Source organism: Ornithodoros turicata, unplaced genomic scaffold (genome assembly GCF_037126465.1).
Source record: "Ornithodoros turicata isolate Travis unplaced genomic scaffold, ASM3712646v1 ctg00000885.1, whole genome shotgun sequence".
In the NCBI taxonomy this organism is placed as follows: Eukaryota; Metazoa; Arthropoda; class Arachnida; order Ixodida; family Argasidae; genus Ornithodoros; species Ornithodoros turicata.
The window spans coordinates 266,406-281,062 of record NW_026999410.1 but is presented as its reverse complement, the minus strand read 5'-3'; the positions used below and the strand labels follow the sequence as shown (position 1 = coordinate 281,062).

General features: G+C 49.5%; 1 long non-coding RNA gene across 1 annotated transcript; it reads left to right on the top strand.

Moving 5' to 3' along the window:
• The first annotated feature begins 257 nt into the window (after positions 1-257).
• Positions 258-2,367, top strand: LOC135375515 (uncharacterized). Its single transcript, XR_010417264.1, has 3 exons — positions 258-676; positions 856-1,097; positions 1,400-2,367. It is a non-coding gene; the product is annotated as an uncharacterized LOC135375515 (long non-coding RNA).
• Positions 2,368-14,657: the final 12,290 nt, after the last annotated feature.

Genomic DNA, 14,657 nt, shown 5'->3' with positions numbered 1-14,657 from the left:
GACAGGCGCGACTCGCGAGCAGGTAATAACGCTGGAACACAACCCCGTTGTTACGGTTGCGGCGAACGCGGTCATTTTCGTCGTAACTGCCCGTAGTAGACCACTACTACCCCCAGACCCGCTGGGAAACCCGGGACGCCGGCGGCGGTAATTGGGAATGACTCAGTTCTGTCGTCGGCAGCTGAAAACGTCGATAAGGGGCAAGCGAATTCTAACCATGCTATCTTGTCTGATAACATAGTGGCCTCGGTCCCGCTCGCATGTCGAGCGCATGATGACATATGCAACATTGGACCGTTTATCGTGGCGTGCGTTCTGGGTAAGGACGTTGTAGCTTTGGTGGACACTGGAGCGGCTGTATCCCTGATAGGTGGCACCATCCACGATTGGTGCCGGGAGCGGAACATTTCCGAACGGACAACCCGGACCTGCATAAGGCTTGCATCAGATGCAGTGGTACCAGCCGGAGGAGCAGCACGTCTCACCCTGACCGTAGATGGACAACGTGTCAGACAACGCTTCATCTACTTGCCCGGATTGGCGGGACTGATGATCCTGGGGCGCGACTTCATTATCCGGATGGACTTACGTCGCGGAGGCTACCAGCATGCAAGCGGTACCACCCTCTATCCCTTCATGGAGTGGACAACGCCGGAAACGGAGCAGAACCGGACTGGTGAGGAGACGCAGGATTCCGGAGCTGGACAATCTACGCCCGTTGAGCTATTTTCCCAGTGACGGTTGTACCCACTGTTTTGGAGGAGGCCCTGAAACGATTTCCAGGAAGCCCAGACCAGCGACGCATGCTCGCTAAAGCATTGCGGCTATTCTCCTGTATGTTCACAGAGAGACCAGGTCTAACCCATGCATTGGAGCAGCGCGGATAGAAACCGGCGACGCAAGGCCTTGGCGATGTAACCCTCGGCCTTTGAGCGTGCATAAGCGCAAGCTCCTCGATGCTGCGCTGGATGAAATGATCGAAACCGGTGCTGTGAGACCATCCCGCAGCCCGTGGGGTTTTCCGGTGGTTCTTGCGCCGTAAAAAGGATGGAACCGCAAGGTTGTGCGTGGATTACCGCCCACTGAACGAGGTGATGGTAAGAGATTCGTACCCTTTTCCCTCGATAGACTCGACATGTATTCGTTGGGATCCGCCCACGTGTTTACAACTTTGGACTGCAGTAGAGGGTTCCTGCAGATTCTGATAGCACCGAATGATGTTGAGAAAACAGCATTCACCTGTCGCAGGGGATTATTCGAATTTCTCAGACTACCCTTGGGATTGTCTAATTCCCCCGCTAGTTTTCAGCAAGTGATGGACCCGGTGCTTGGCGATGCGAAATACAATTGCGCTATGGAGTACATGGATGACGTAGTAATTTTTTCACGTACATTCCAGGAACACCTTTCTCATTTGAAAATGGGGTTACGACGCGTGCAGGCTGCAAGATTGACTGTCAATCCCCGGAAGGTGCAGTTGGTTACCAACAGCATCGAACTCATCGGGTTCAAGGTGGAGTCCGGCACGGTCAGGCCGGACGAGGACAAGCTAAAGGCTATCCTAGAGCAGTGTTTCCCAAAGTGTGGTTATCCTAGAGCAGTGTTTCCCAAAGTGTGGTTATCCTAGAGCAGTGTTTCCCAAAGTGTCCGTGGGGGTCCGCGACCGTCTCTCACATTTCAGTGAGGATTTTCGTCCCCACAAACACGCGCTCATACATGTTCCCGATTTCCAAACACCCAGAACTTCCAAAATTGCTACATGCATGCTTCAACGGCTAGCTTCTAATTTCTGATAGAAAAGTCCTGCAATGCACGTTTGTCCGCGTCATACACATACAAACAAGAAGAAACCAGTCCGGAATCGTTTGTGAAGCTGTATTGAAAGCACGCAGCAGCTGACGAGGTTGCTGGTTATGCACTGGCTGTGACGGTGTGTGGGTTCAAGAACTGGTTCTCATCGCTTCCCGGGGTCCGTCACCGCCAAAAGTTTGGGAAACACTGTTCTAGAGTACTCCCGCCCGACAGATGTTAAAAGCTAGCAGCGCTTCCCGGTACGATTGACTTCTATAGACAATTTATACCGGGATGCGCAGAGCTAACGCAACCGCTAACTTGGCTTTTGTGGAAGGGAGCACGATGGTCGTGGGGTCAAGCGCAGGAGCAGGCGTTTACCTCTCTCTCGCTAAAGCGATTGCGGAAACTACCCGCTTGTATCTCCAAGACCTGAACCACCCATTTGTACTTCAAACAGATGCGAGCGATTATGCTTAGTGCAGTCTTGTTACAAGAGCACCACGGTGAACTCCAGCCCGTGGCATTTGCAAGCCGTGCGCTGACGCCTTCCGAGCGCAGAAGGAGTGCCTTGTTCGACATAAGTTCGGATAAGTTCGACATGTATTTGGATGGTGCAAAATTCACTATTCAAACTGACCATCGGGCACTCTCCTGGTTAAAGCGGTTGAAAAACCCAGCCGGACGGATCGCATATTGGAGTTTAACGTTGCAGCGATATGGCTTCTCGGTGGAATACCGGAAGGGAACCTCAAATAAGGCGGCAGACGCACTATCTCGAGCACTGTTGCCCCTTGAGGACGTCGTTATTCCGCAGGAGCTTGTGGCCGCGTTTAGCCATACATTCTTGGAGGAGGAGATGTCGTGGGGACAGGTTTTATGCAGGGACGACATCCTGGGAGGACCGACGGCCACGGAAGACGCTGAGGAGAGGTACGACTCCTATAAGCTGAGCGAGGATAGTCTCCTGGTCCGGTATGTTTCCCACTCTAAAAAATATAACTCCTTTTTGGGTGTAATTTGACGATACCCTAACTGACTCCCTTTTTGGTGTATATATACACCCTCTGGCAAAACTACACCCCTCAGAAAGGGTGTTCTCTGAACACCTCTTTTGGTGTAATCTAGCGGTACCCTAACTGACTCCCTTTTTGGTGTATGTCTACACCCCCAGGCAAGACAACACCCTTCAGTAAGGGTGTTATGACGAGGGCAACAGAAACACAACGGTTAAAATAACAGGCATATTCTTTATTCGGATTACCTATAATACACTGCATGCACTGCAATAACAACACCAATGGTCACCGCACAATACAAAACACAAAAGTGTCCACCAACATGTCGACCAAGATGAAGGTATTACGGTGAGGCCAAGAGAAGTCCTGCCTCTGTAGTGAAAGAAAAAATGAACTGTGAAATGTCTTAATCAAATTAAGGGCGAAATACAAATTACATGACAGTTACGCAGATGGCTGAGGCTAGAGAAGAATTAAGAGTATACACAAACACAGCCCTCGTCAACATGCAAGCAGCTCAAGATAGAAAGTAAGACAATCGATAAATGATGATGATGATGATTGAATTTTATTGGCGCAAAAGCAACTTAAGCTATAATGCGCCAAAATCATGGTAATATTGTGACTAGTTAAAAATCAGATGCTTATACTAAAAAAAACGTAGAAATTAAGAAGCACACAATCATAGTGTAGTTAAAAGACCAATGTCCCTACAAAGCTGCAATCGGTAAAGGGTCAGCGAAGTGTCGGTAGCGAGACCAGAACCCATACCTCTCTGATTTCTACCTCTCGCCTCTTGAGTTGTGACTCTTGCCAGCTGCCTTACTTGCTACCACAAATTGCACCAACTTCGTTTGTTACGTATACCCCTTGACTTTGCCTAACGACCACACGTGACGCGCGACGACACAACACGACGCGCACTGTTCTCTGATCTAATCCGTGCATTTCACTTAAGGTTCAAACATAATCTCAAAATACCCGCTTCAAAGGCGCCTCAATCAACCAGACAAGACAAAATACACCGATAACACTTACCAAACAGCACGCTGCAGCAAGACGCTCGGACAAGTTACTCGATCCGATGGGCACGGCGCATCTGTTGCTTGCATCCGTTCGAGACCCGGAACCATAATCCTTGCAGTGTCATACTAAACTCAGATGGTCAAATGACCTGTAGTTCACCAAACGACCTCCCCAAAGAACACGAAAACTTCCACAACTAACTCCAACCGCCATAGCTGGAGAACACAGAGTAAACAGCAGACTGTTGCCAGACCTGTCGTAGCGAAACGTTAGAAATTTGATGGCCACTACACCTTTTTCACACCAATTCTCGAAATTACACCCTGCAGAGCGGGACATACATATATTACACCCATTTCAGACCAAAAACAGGGTGTATTCTTTTTCCTGAGGGTGTAATAAGGGAGTTAAACAATTGATACACCCCAAATACGCCCCAATTACACCTAAAAAGGAGTTTTATTTTTTAGAGTGCAGGCAGGCAACGAGGAGGTTGGTGATAGCCCCTTTCGGATCGTAGTTCCAAGGAAGCTACGTAAGTTATTTCTCAAATACTTCCCTGATTCTGCATTGTCTGGTCACGGTAGCGGCAGCAATACTTACTCTAAATTGTGTCGTATCGCGACTTGGCCAGGCATGAAACAGGATGTTTTGCGGTATACACGCAGCTGTCGGATATGTCAGAAGTCTAAGCCGCGTGGAGGGCAGCCTCCCGGTTTGCTGCAACCGATTGTTAGCCAGAAACCGTGGCAGATAGTCGCATGTGACGTGATGGGTCCTTATCCCTGAAGTCCCCGTGGTAACCAGTATCTGTTAGTTACTACAGATCGCTTCACGAAGTGGGCTGAGCTCGCTGCGGAAGTTGCTGTCCGCTCGGATCTGGGACAGACTGCTGGACGTTTTTTCCCGGTTTGGATTTCCGGACCAGCTCTTCACGGATAACGCCTCGTACTTTACAAGTAAGGTGTTTGGCGACAGCTGCGCTGCGTTGAGCATACGTCATGTAAAGACGTCCCCTTATCACCCCCAGGCGAACATAACTGAGCGGGTTAATCGCAACTTCAATATGATGTTGGTATCTTTTACCGAAAGGCATAAAGATTAGGACGCCTGTCTTACGGAGCTTGGCTTTACCACCCGTACGACGGAAAATAGGTCGACAGGATTTACCCCGGCTTATTTGAATTTCGGGCGGGAAATAGTTTTCCCCCTCAAAAACACATTGCGAGCACAGCATGTACAGCCTAGTCATTCGTACGTGAAGCATGCAAACGATCTTCGCGATAGAATTTCGACTGTCATTCGTTTGGCACGAAGAGTCTTGAGGTCGCAAGACTGGAGCAGTCTCTCCAGTACAACAAAGGTCGATGTCAGGTTGGAGACCTGGTTCCAAGGCGAACACATCCCCTTAGCGATGCAGCGAAGGGCTTTGCTGCCTCCCTCGCTGATTGATGGGACGGTCCTTATCGGGTAAGCGCTCAGCTGACTCCGGTCACTTACAGGCGCCTTGCAGTGACAACGAGGAAACGGGCCCCGTCCACGTACAAGACCTCAAGGACTTCCGTCAGCGCATCTCGGACAATGGCAGGTGGGAGGAGGACCACGATCCGGCATCACAAGCCCGCTCTCCCTCCAGTCAACCCAGGGCCGGTCGACGATCCCCCGAAGAGACTACACCCCAGGGAGGGGTTCCCGGGATTACCCGTTATAACCTTCGCCCACGTAAGCAGCTGAGATAATCCTTCCTCCTTTCTTCTTACAGGACCCGAGGAATGCATGCCGGACGACAGCCCTATCGTTCCCCTCGTCGACGCCCTCGCAACGGGAGAACGGACGGGCCTCCACAGCGCCCAGCCCCTGCTCCACATGGTGGCCCTGTAGAGGACGGTGGTCTTCCACTACATGAGCCCCGACCGGCGATGATGGTATGCCACGGAGAGGCGATGACGGTGGCCTATCTCCATGGCCGCGCCGGCGGAACTGAGGCAGGTGCTCCAGGCGCGTGGCCATCTTCGTCTTTGTCCACCGGCCGCTACATCACTCCCCCCCTCAGACGCGGAGCGGTGATAAAGCAGATGATGTCCGCGACTTCACTGGAGGAGGGCAGCGAGGGCGACCGTGGTTAGCATGCACTGTTGAACATGATGACGGCACTGCAGACGATGGCGAAGCATCACAGCTGATGAGTAATCAGATCCGGTAGCCCGAGAAGAGCGAGGAAAAGAGTGAGGCGCTGGGGAAGTGGAGGTCCTGGGGTGCCGCTACCGGCACGGGAGCCGAAGCTCTGAGAGTCCCAGAGGAGGAGAGGGTGAGGCTGTGGGAGCCGTTGAGAGACGCCGAGACGCCGGCTGAAGTGTGCCGTGGCGTCGGCTGCCGCGACTGCCGCGACCGGCAGGTGAGCGCGAAGCTCGGGTGTCGCGGCCGGCAGTGAAGGAGCGCCGGGGTGCGGTGAGCATCGGGCTGAAGTGATGGTTGATGAAGCTGTGAGGCGCGTGTGTGCGCCGGAGGGATGTGCTTCGCAATACGGCGTCTGCAGTACAGCTGTGGTCTTGCCGAGCAGAAGAAGTCTTTGGAAATGTGACCAGTTCGTGGCGTGTGGATGAGACGGTTCGAATGAGTCGAGTCGCAGTTGAATGGTCCGGTCGTTGCGTGAACGCAGGGCGTCGTAAGGTTGAGAGGCTTCCAGGATGGGGTGCTCAGCACCATGCCGGTGAAACTGTTGCGAAATTTGGGATGGTTGAAGAGGCCGAATTGTTTACCGAACTGAGGTGTTCGTAGTTCGGGTCACCAAATGTAGAGGACGGTGGTCTTCCACTACATGAGCCCCGACCGGCGATGATGGTATGCCACGGAGAGGCGATGACGGTGGCCTATCTCCATGGCCGCGCCGGCGGAACTGAGGCAGGTGCTCCAGGCGCGTGGCCATCTTCGTCTTTGTCCACCGGCCGCTACAGCCCCTCCGCATAGCTCCACGTTGCCACTTGGACGACACAGGTCGGCGTCGTTACAATCAGGTACGCCTCTCGAAGACACTGGCGCGACCACAGCCGGCCCCTGACGGGGTACCCCCTCGAATAGACACTGGAACCTTTCCGCGGATTCACCCTCCAGGAGAAGTACCCCACAGAACCTCCCGCTGTCCACACTCCTGAGGAGCTGGCTCGCTTATGCCAGCTGTGCTGAGTCCCGGGGATCCACCCACCGAGCCGGCGGCCTGCACCAGAGCCACCTGCTTAGGGACAGAGCCGCCTTCGACGCTGGGTCCGGAGGATATCGCGGCAGCTCTAGACCTCCTTCGACGCTACCAGCTAGGTCTTCTCGCCAGCCCTCAAGGAAGCCCACCGGACGACGCTATCCAAGATTCTCCGGACATGCAGGGGAGGGGGGGGAGTGTGGTGTCGTGCCCCGCGACTGTAGCCCAGGGAGGGCGTCTGTGTTATGTAACGTTCCCAGAGAGGGCGTGCATGTTAAACATGTTCAGTTTCGTGCCCAGAGAGGGCGCGCATGTAATGCTGAGGGCAGTGCCGTGTATGCCAAAGGAAGTCTGACCATTAATGGGACCTGCCTATACCCTAGGCTCCGCCCACTTTTTGAGGTATCTAGCCAATCACAGGTGGAAATACAGTTGTCTATTATTACGTCCATCCAGTACTTATACCTCACCCTTATTTACTGAGTGCCACCGTATTGGAGAAACTCGATTGATTCGGATTGAAACGGATATCGCTGGTGACAGACCTAAACGACGCATTTTGCGCCCACTTTTATCAACGCCATCTGCATGGAGAGAGGCACGTTGGGAAGGCACAGAATTGCAGAAATTGTTGCTGGCAGAAGTGACTGGCCCGGAAAGCGACACAACTGCTTCTTCGTAGCAGACGACTGTCGGTATGAAGTTTTAAATCACGTTATGTAAGTAGATCGAATCAAAAATTTGCAAAGATGTGTGTATAAATAAATTGCAATTATATAATGCAAAATCCTACGTATAAGGGTCGTCCTTCTTGCTATTTCGTTGGTATCACGGTCTTAACTAGGCCTAACGTTAGCGACGAAACATCCCTTTTTCACGTAAATAATGATGGCGGAGCGAAAGTTGAAACTGATTTTGCAGATTCGTACATCAGGATATATACTCACAGTATGAAATTAAAGTAGTCTGTGAAAATTTTTCGCCACGAAATCTCCGCTTCGCCGTTCCAAGCACCATCCTCCATCTTGGAGAAAATTTGGTGTCATGGCAGCTCCCATGGCAAACGGTAACCAATGAAATGCCCCTAAGTTTGATTGACAGGTCGAGCCTCTTTTTTAGGCTCCTCCTAATTGCCAGACTTCCTTTGGCATACACGTCACTGGCTGGGGGAAGCATTGATAAGCTGATGCCCGGCGGTCGGGGGGACAGAAGGTGAGCGAACGAGAGGGAGAGATTGCGCATCATGATGTAAGTTGTTTGTTGGCATCAAGTTGGCATTAAACGGTTTTCTAGCAACTGGCTGTTCGTGTCCCTGGGTGTGGCATTAGGGAGAGACGGGTTGGACTCAACCCCGCGTAGGATTCAAGGGGGCGAAATCCGACAATTGAAAGAAGAAGAACGAAAAAGGAATAGCCAGCATGAGCAGAACCAGGCGGAAGAGGTTACGTTGATGAAGGAGAATGTCGAGAAACTTAAGAGACTACTTCAAAGGCTGCAAGACTTAGTAAAATGTCAAGGAGACGACGATAAATGGCGGGCAGAGTTCAAACGCGAACAGCATACCTCGTACTCCACAACAGGAAAAATACAGGGCATAAGAGGAAAATCATCTGCTGCATTTTCTATGACCGCAACAAGCAAATGCATATTCTGTGGTCAATCTAACCACAAAACGGAAGAGTACCAAAAATCGCTAACGTACGGAGCTAAAATGCTGAAACTCAAAGAAGAGCGACACTGCTTCAAATGCACAAGAGAAAGTCATTCAGCAAAGCTTTGCAACAGCAGAATTAAATGTAAAAGGCGTAAAGGCGGACACGCTGCAAGCATGTGCCGGAACAGGAGAATACAATCATCATTGGTGTCAGCGGACGAGTTGGACCGTCAGCGAAGAAACAGTAGACCGCCGAACCCACACCACGGATAAATAGAAGAGGGAACAGAAGAGCGTTCGACAGAGCATGCATATCACGCATCCGAAAGACGAGATGTAAGAAACAGAAAAGGTGTACTTTCAAGAAGCGTGTTGCTTCAAACCGTTACAGCGATAATAGAGGGAAGGCAAGGCACGCAACCAGCAAGGATACTACTGAACACTGAAAGCCAAAGGTCATCCATTACAAAGTCATTGTCCAAGGCACTCAGATGTCCAATATTGGGAACGGAGAATCTGTTCATCGGATCTTATGGAAGGGGAAGTTTCAGAGAAAGAGATGCGAGTCGTTGAGCTGAAGATAAAGAAGCACAAGGGCGCATATGCACAGATGATCAGAGCTGTAGAAGTAGAGAAGATAGGAACTATTATCTTGCAAAGAGTGGGATCCCAACATGCAAGGTCTACCAGACGAAGTTAAGCGCCATTTGGGGGTCAAAGAAACAGTAGCAGACGATCAAATAGGCGTCCTGGTAGGATCAGACCACTATAGGGAACTTGCCACTGGAAAGACATACAGGATAAGCGATTCAGTAACCCCGGTGGAGACAACTCTCGGTTGGGCGATACAAGGGCAAGTTACTTTAAAATGCCGATTCCCTAAGCTGGCCGCAGTCAATGTACTAAAAGTGTCGCTTGGGTGTGAACTAGAAGACGAACTGTTAAGAGCATTCCGGAGAGAACAGACGCAAGAACATAGGGATTTCACAACCGAAGATGATGACAGACTAATGGAGTTTGCCACGAATCTTCAAAAGGTCAAAAATCGATATGCAGTAAGACTTACATGGAAGCACGAGGTCAGTCAGGAGGATAATTATTACTTGGCCCACAAACGCCTATTGCAGCTAACAAAGAGGCTACGGAAGGACACAACCCTATTGGAAAGGTATGACAAAGCCATCAGGGAATATTTGTCGTCGGGTGTAGCACAGAAGGTCAAGGCAGGTCAAAGTAACGATGAATTCGTATACTACATGCCACACCAGGCTGTCATTCGGGAAGACAGCACAACCACCAAGATCAGGATCGCCTTCGACGCTTTATCAGCTGAGACACCCGGGACATCTGTAAACGACTGTTTGGATGCAGGGCCGAACCTTGTCCCCGATACAGTCTCGGTTCTTCTCAACTTCAGAACGCACAAAGTAGCACTTGTTGCAAACGTGAAACAGGCGTTCCTGCAGCTTATCAAAGAAGAAGAAGAAGACAAAGATGCACTTCGTATGCTTCATGCTGTGGTGGGAGCACATACCATATACTACGGAAAGTAACAAATTGGAGACATCGAGGATTACAAGGGTAACCTTTGGAATTGCCTCGAGCGCGTTTCTACTAGCAGCGACGATAAAAGCACATTTGCACTCCGTGAAGGATAAGTATCCGGACACTGTGCGGATGTTGGAAAAATCTGTTTACGTCGACGACGTGATCATCGGAGGAAGCAGTGATCAAGATGCAAGAAAGGTTTATTTAGAAGCAAGAGATATATTTAGCACAGCTGACATGGAATTAAGAAAATGGACGTCAAGCTCCGAGTATCTGATGCAGATATTTGCAAGTGACTTCGAGGGAGAAGAACCTGACAAGAAGAAGAAGTAGTACGCAAAAAAAGGCAAATCAAGGTGCTTGGACTTAACAGGAATTTCGAAAAAGATTACATCGAGATCTCAGCAGAGAACAGCGTGAAAGACATGATCGAAGAATCACTATGGACCAAACATATGGTGCTACAACGTGTCGCAAGGATATATGATCCATTGGGGATGTTAGCACCCGTAATTGTTGCAGCAAAGATATTACTGCAGGGTCTGTGGAAAACAAAGATCTCATGGGACGATCACCTGCAGGAAGATCAACAAGAGCGATGACTTGAATGGTTTACAGATGTAGAAGAGCTGCAAAAGATCACAATGTCTAGATGTTATGACGACGGAAATCAGAGCAATATCACGAGTTGCACCTCTGAAGCCGTTATCATTAGCAAGGCAGAATTGCTAGGAGCAACTCTTACAGCGAAGCTGCTGGACTATTTAAAACATACCTTTCAATGTAAGTTGGATGAGGTTTACTGTTGGACAGATTCTACAATAGCATTGCAATGGATATCTTCCGAGACCTCCGCGAGGTGTTCGTATCAAACAGGGTGTGAGAAACACGAAAGGTGACTGCAAAGCATGCATGGAAACATGTAAGATCACAAGACAATATGGCCGATTTGTTGACTTGAGGAATAAAGTAAAAAAAAACGGTGTTGTCATCCAAATTGTGGTCGGAAGTGCCACAATGGCTAGAAGACAAAGTTCAATGGCCAAGTCAAGCGAACGAAAAGAAAGTTTTGAGGGATGAAGGTGTGGAAGGCACATCCACTAAATCAACCGTGCAAGCCCATACTGAAAGATGGACCGAATAGCCGGTCACCCGATTCTTATTCATTTTCTGCCTCATAGCTAGCAGGGAGCCGCTCCGATGAAGAAATGCCGTGTTCCGTAAACATTTGCCCCAAGCTGTACGCACTTTGAAAAGCATGGTGTTTGTCAGAAAATCTGAGCGCGCTCCGGAGTGCAGCGCATGAGAAAAATAGATGAAATCTACTGAAAATACAAAATAAATAAAAGCGAAGCGAAGCGTGCTCATAGCTGTCACAACGCTGTCTGTCTTATACGCACGTGCTGTCGGTCTCGGCAGCTGCAACAAATGCACTCTCAAAGACAAATCATGTTTCCTTCAACATGTATGTGGCAAACATAAACAGAAACGGTAATGTGCGAACATCATTTGCACGACTGGTGAAGCACACAAATAGAAACTTTACACTGCCGCACGGCTTTTCACATAAAAAATTATGCGGCGTATCAATTAAGTGAGTTAGTATCGATGTGTACTGTGATGGGCGGTCTTGCATTTGCAGCTGAGGCAAAGGTGCGTATCCCAAATGAAAAGTCATCATGAGGCATATTGTTGCCTGTTTCGAGCACAGTTTTGGTAGAGCATATTGGTGGATGACGAAACCAACGCGAGCTTTTAAACTACTGGGTAATGAAATGTGTCCCATGCAGTGCATCTCAAAGCGTACGAAAGGAAACGGTTCGGTAATGGTGAGCATGAGCTTGACGAACTCTTGCTTCGGGGGATGCGAGGCTTGTACAGTGTGAGGCCGTTAAGGTCGCTTCGGATCTGAACGGCTAGGTTCACCCACATTTTTTTTTCACACAGGCTCGGATGTGTATGCGCAAGCATGACCCTCGGCATAGCTTTGAGTGCAGAAGCCCCCCAGTCGCAAAGCATAGTTTTCATGTGCTCCCACAGGACCTTCGGAGCCGTGCACGAGCAAAAGTACAACTTAGCGGCCGTAACGTTTGCATCTCAAACGCTGTGCATTACGCGCGCTGTAGTAGTTTTCCCAGTAATCGACCTTTGAGGGGGGTTGGGAGCAGACCTGTACACGTTACCGAAAAAAAAGGAACTAAATACGTTACCCGTTACCAAAGTAACAAAACGAACGCGTTCCCGTTACTCGATAGTAACGAGTTACTTTTACCTTACCACGCTATTACAGAGCCGCGACCATGTCTAAATTGGCACGTGCTTCATTTGGTCCGACAATTCCATTGAATTCGCTTTGAAGAATAGTTCGTGCTCGAAAAGGGCATCGGTCATTTTTTGGTGCGTTTGCTCGAGAGAGCCCCTGTGGCAAGACTGAAAAATTGCTGTGGAAAGGCATGGTTGCATCAAATACAGCCACCTTTGTTTGATGCATGTGTTGGATGCGCCTAATTAGTAGCGAGGCCGACTTTCCTTCGTTCTTTTTTTTTCTTTTTTTTGTTCTGTGAATTCAAGGTCAACAGCTGCTTTTATTCCCTTATTTTGGCACCACTGTTAGGAGGCTGCACGACGTCAGCGCGATATTGTGCGTTTACGTAAACTGATAAATGCTACACCAACGTCTACAAGCCGTTGTACAAACTGGCTCTTTGCATGGCTAACCTTTCCTTCCTTTTACTAAACATAACCGCCCCCCCCCCCCCCGTTGTAAACCATCAAATCAGTCAAGGTTCTCGGGCTACCTCCTCACAACACGACACTGGCTCCACGAGGTATTCGATTCATTCGTGGAAAGCAGTGCCTTTAACGTATAACCATCGATACGGTAACTGCTACAGCTAACTAGGATATTGATGACGCTTACCTGAGCGCGCTTCTCCAAATTCGAATACAACGAGTGGGATGCACTCGGTCATTTTAGTTTCGGAAGGCAAAGAAGACACTAAAACACTACATTCTCGTCACCTTTTGCTACCTTCACCCTGAACGTCTCGTCCAACCCAGGCCACACTCACGTGATTATCATCTGTGCCATCGTATAATCCAACGAGTGATCCTCACTGGAGCCCACAAGTGTGGAGGTGGGAGCGAAAATACAGGGACTAAGGTTTCTTCCCGGGATACGCGGCTAGGCCAATGACACGAGCGAGCTGCATATAATAAACCCGGGATTTCGTTGTCCACGTCGGGTGGACCCACTTTACAACAACACGGCGAATCAGCAGAGAATGACAATGCCATCCCAGAATCCAAGTTTCGGCGAGCTAAGTTATTCCAGTATATCCATTGGCAACTGCTGGGAGATAACACCCACACCCACAAACAAATCCAGGGTATTTTTCCAAGAATGCGTTCATGGTCAATGACACGACCGGGAAGTGTTGCGGTATTCGTCATGCTGGTCACCTTGGACTCAACAACAGAATGACTGCTGACCAGAGGCTCCCAGGAGCTGAACATCCAAGTCAGGTCGCCTCGTGTTAGAAGCGTACGAGATTTCGGGAATTCCCACGTACTAACTGACCATGTCGTCCATGTTAAACCCGAGCGCGAACGAAGGAAAGGAACGAGTAACGTGAGTAACGAGTTACCGATTTTTATAACTGAACACGTTATTAGTTACAATTACAAAGAGAAGTAACTAGGTCGTTACTTCATTACTGAAAAAAGTAACTTGTTACTGGATAACGAGTTACGTACAACTGTGGTTGGGAGGGCGTCAGGGCGGAAGCGAGGGGGCAGTTGCCCCCCCCCCCCCCGGCCCTAGGCTTCCTGGCCCATCTAACATGGTCGTTTGAACACAATCACGTTTCCTTTCTTTTCTTTTTTTACGTGGTTAGCTTGGTGCAGTGCGTAACGAACTTTCCGTTCGTCCTTAATATGACTCGCTTTTCATGTAAGCAGTTACAGGTAACTGACATGGCCTGCTGTACATTATGCTGACTGAGGATATTTATTTTCCTGAGTACGCATTATCCAGTATTCCTGTCCAATTAGTACAAGGTTTGGCCTCCTTTCCTTGTCTATTGTCTCTTCAGACGCTATGTCCGTCTCGGATTGTTATGACGGTTCCGGTCTCCAAGGATACACCAGATAAGTCCTGTTGTGGGAACGTCGATATCTAATTCGCCAGACAGCGTAAACACGGTCAGCACCTTGCAAACAAAGCATTTTATCCCTTATTCCCCAACACATTTAACGACCATGAACAATGTCCATCTGCGGTCAGCTCGTATTGGGAGCAGCACACTTTTCTTTCGTGGTGTTTGCCTGCTACAACATGTACCGTGGAACAGTTTTTCAGCACCCTGCGGAGGGTAAGAACCTGGCTTCGTTCCACAATGACTGAGGACCGGCTCAACGCGCTGTG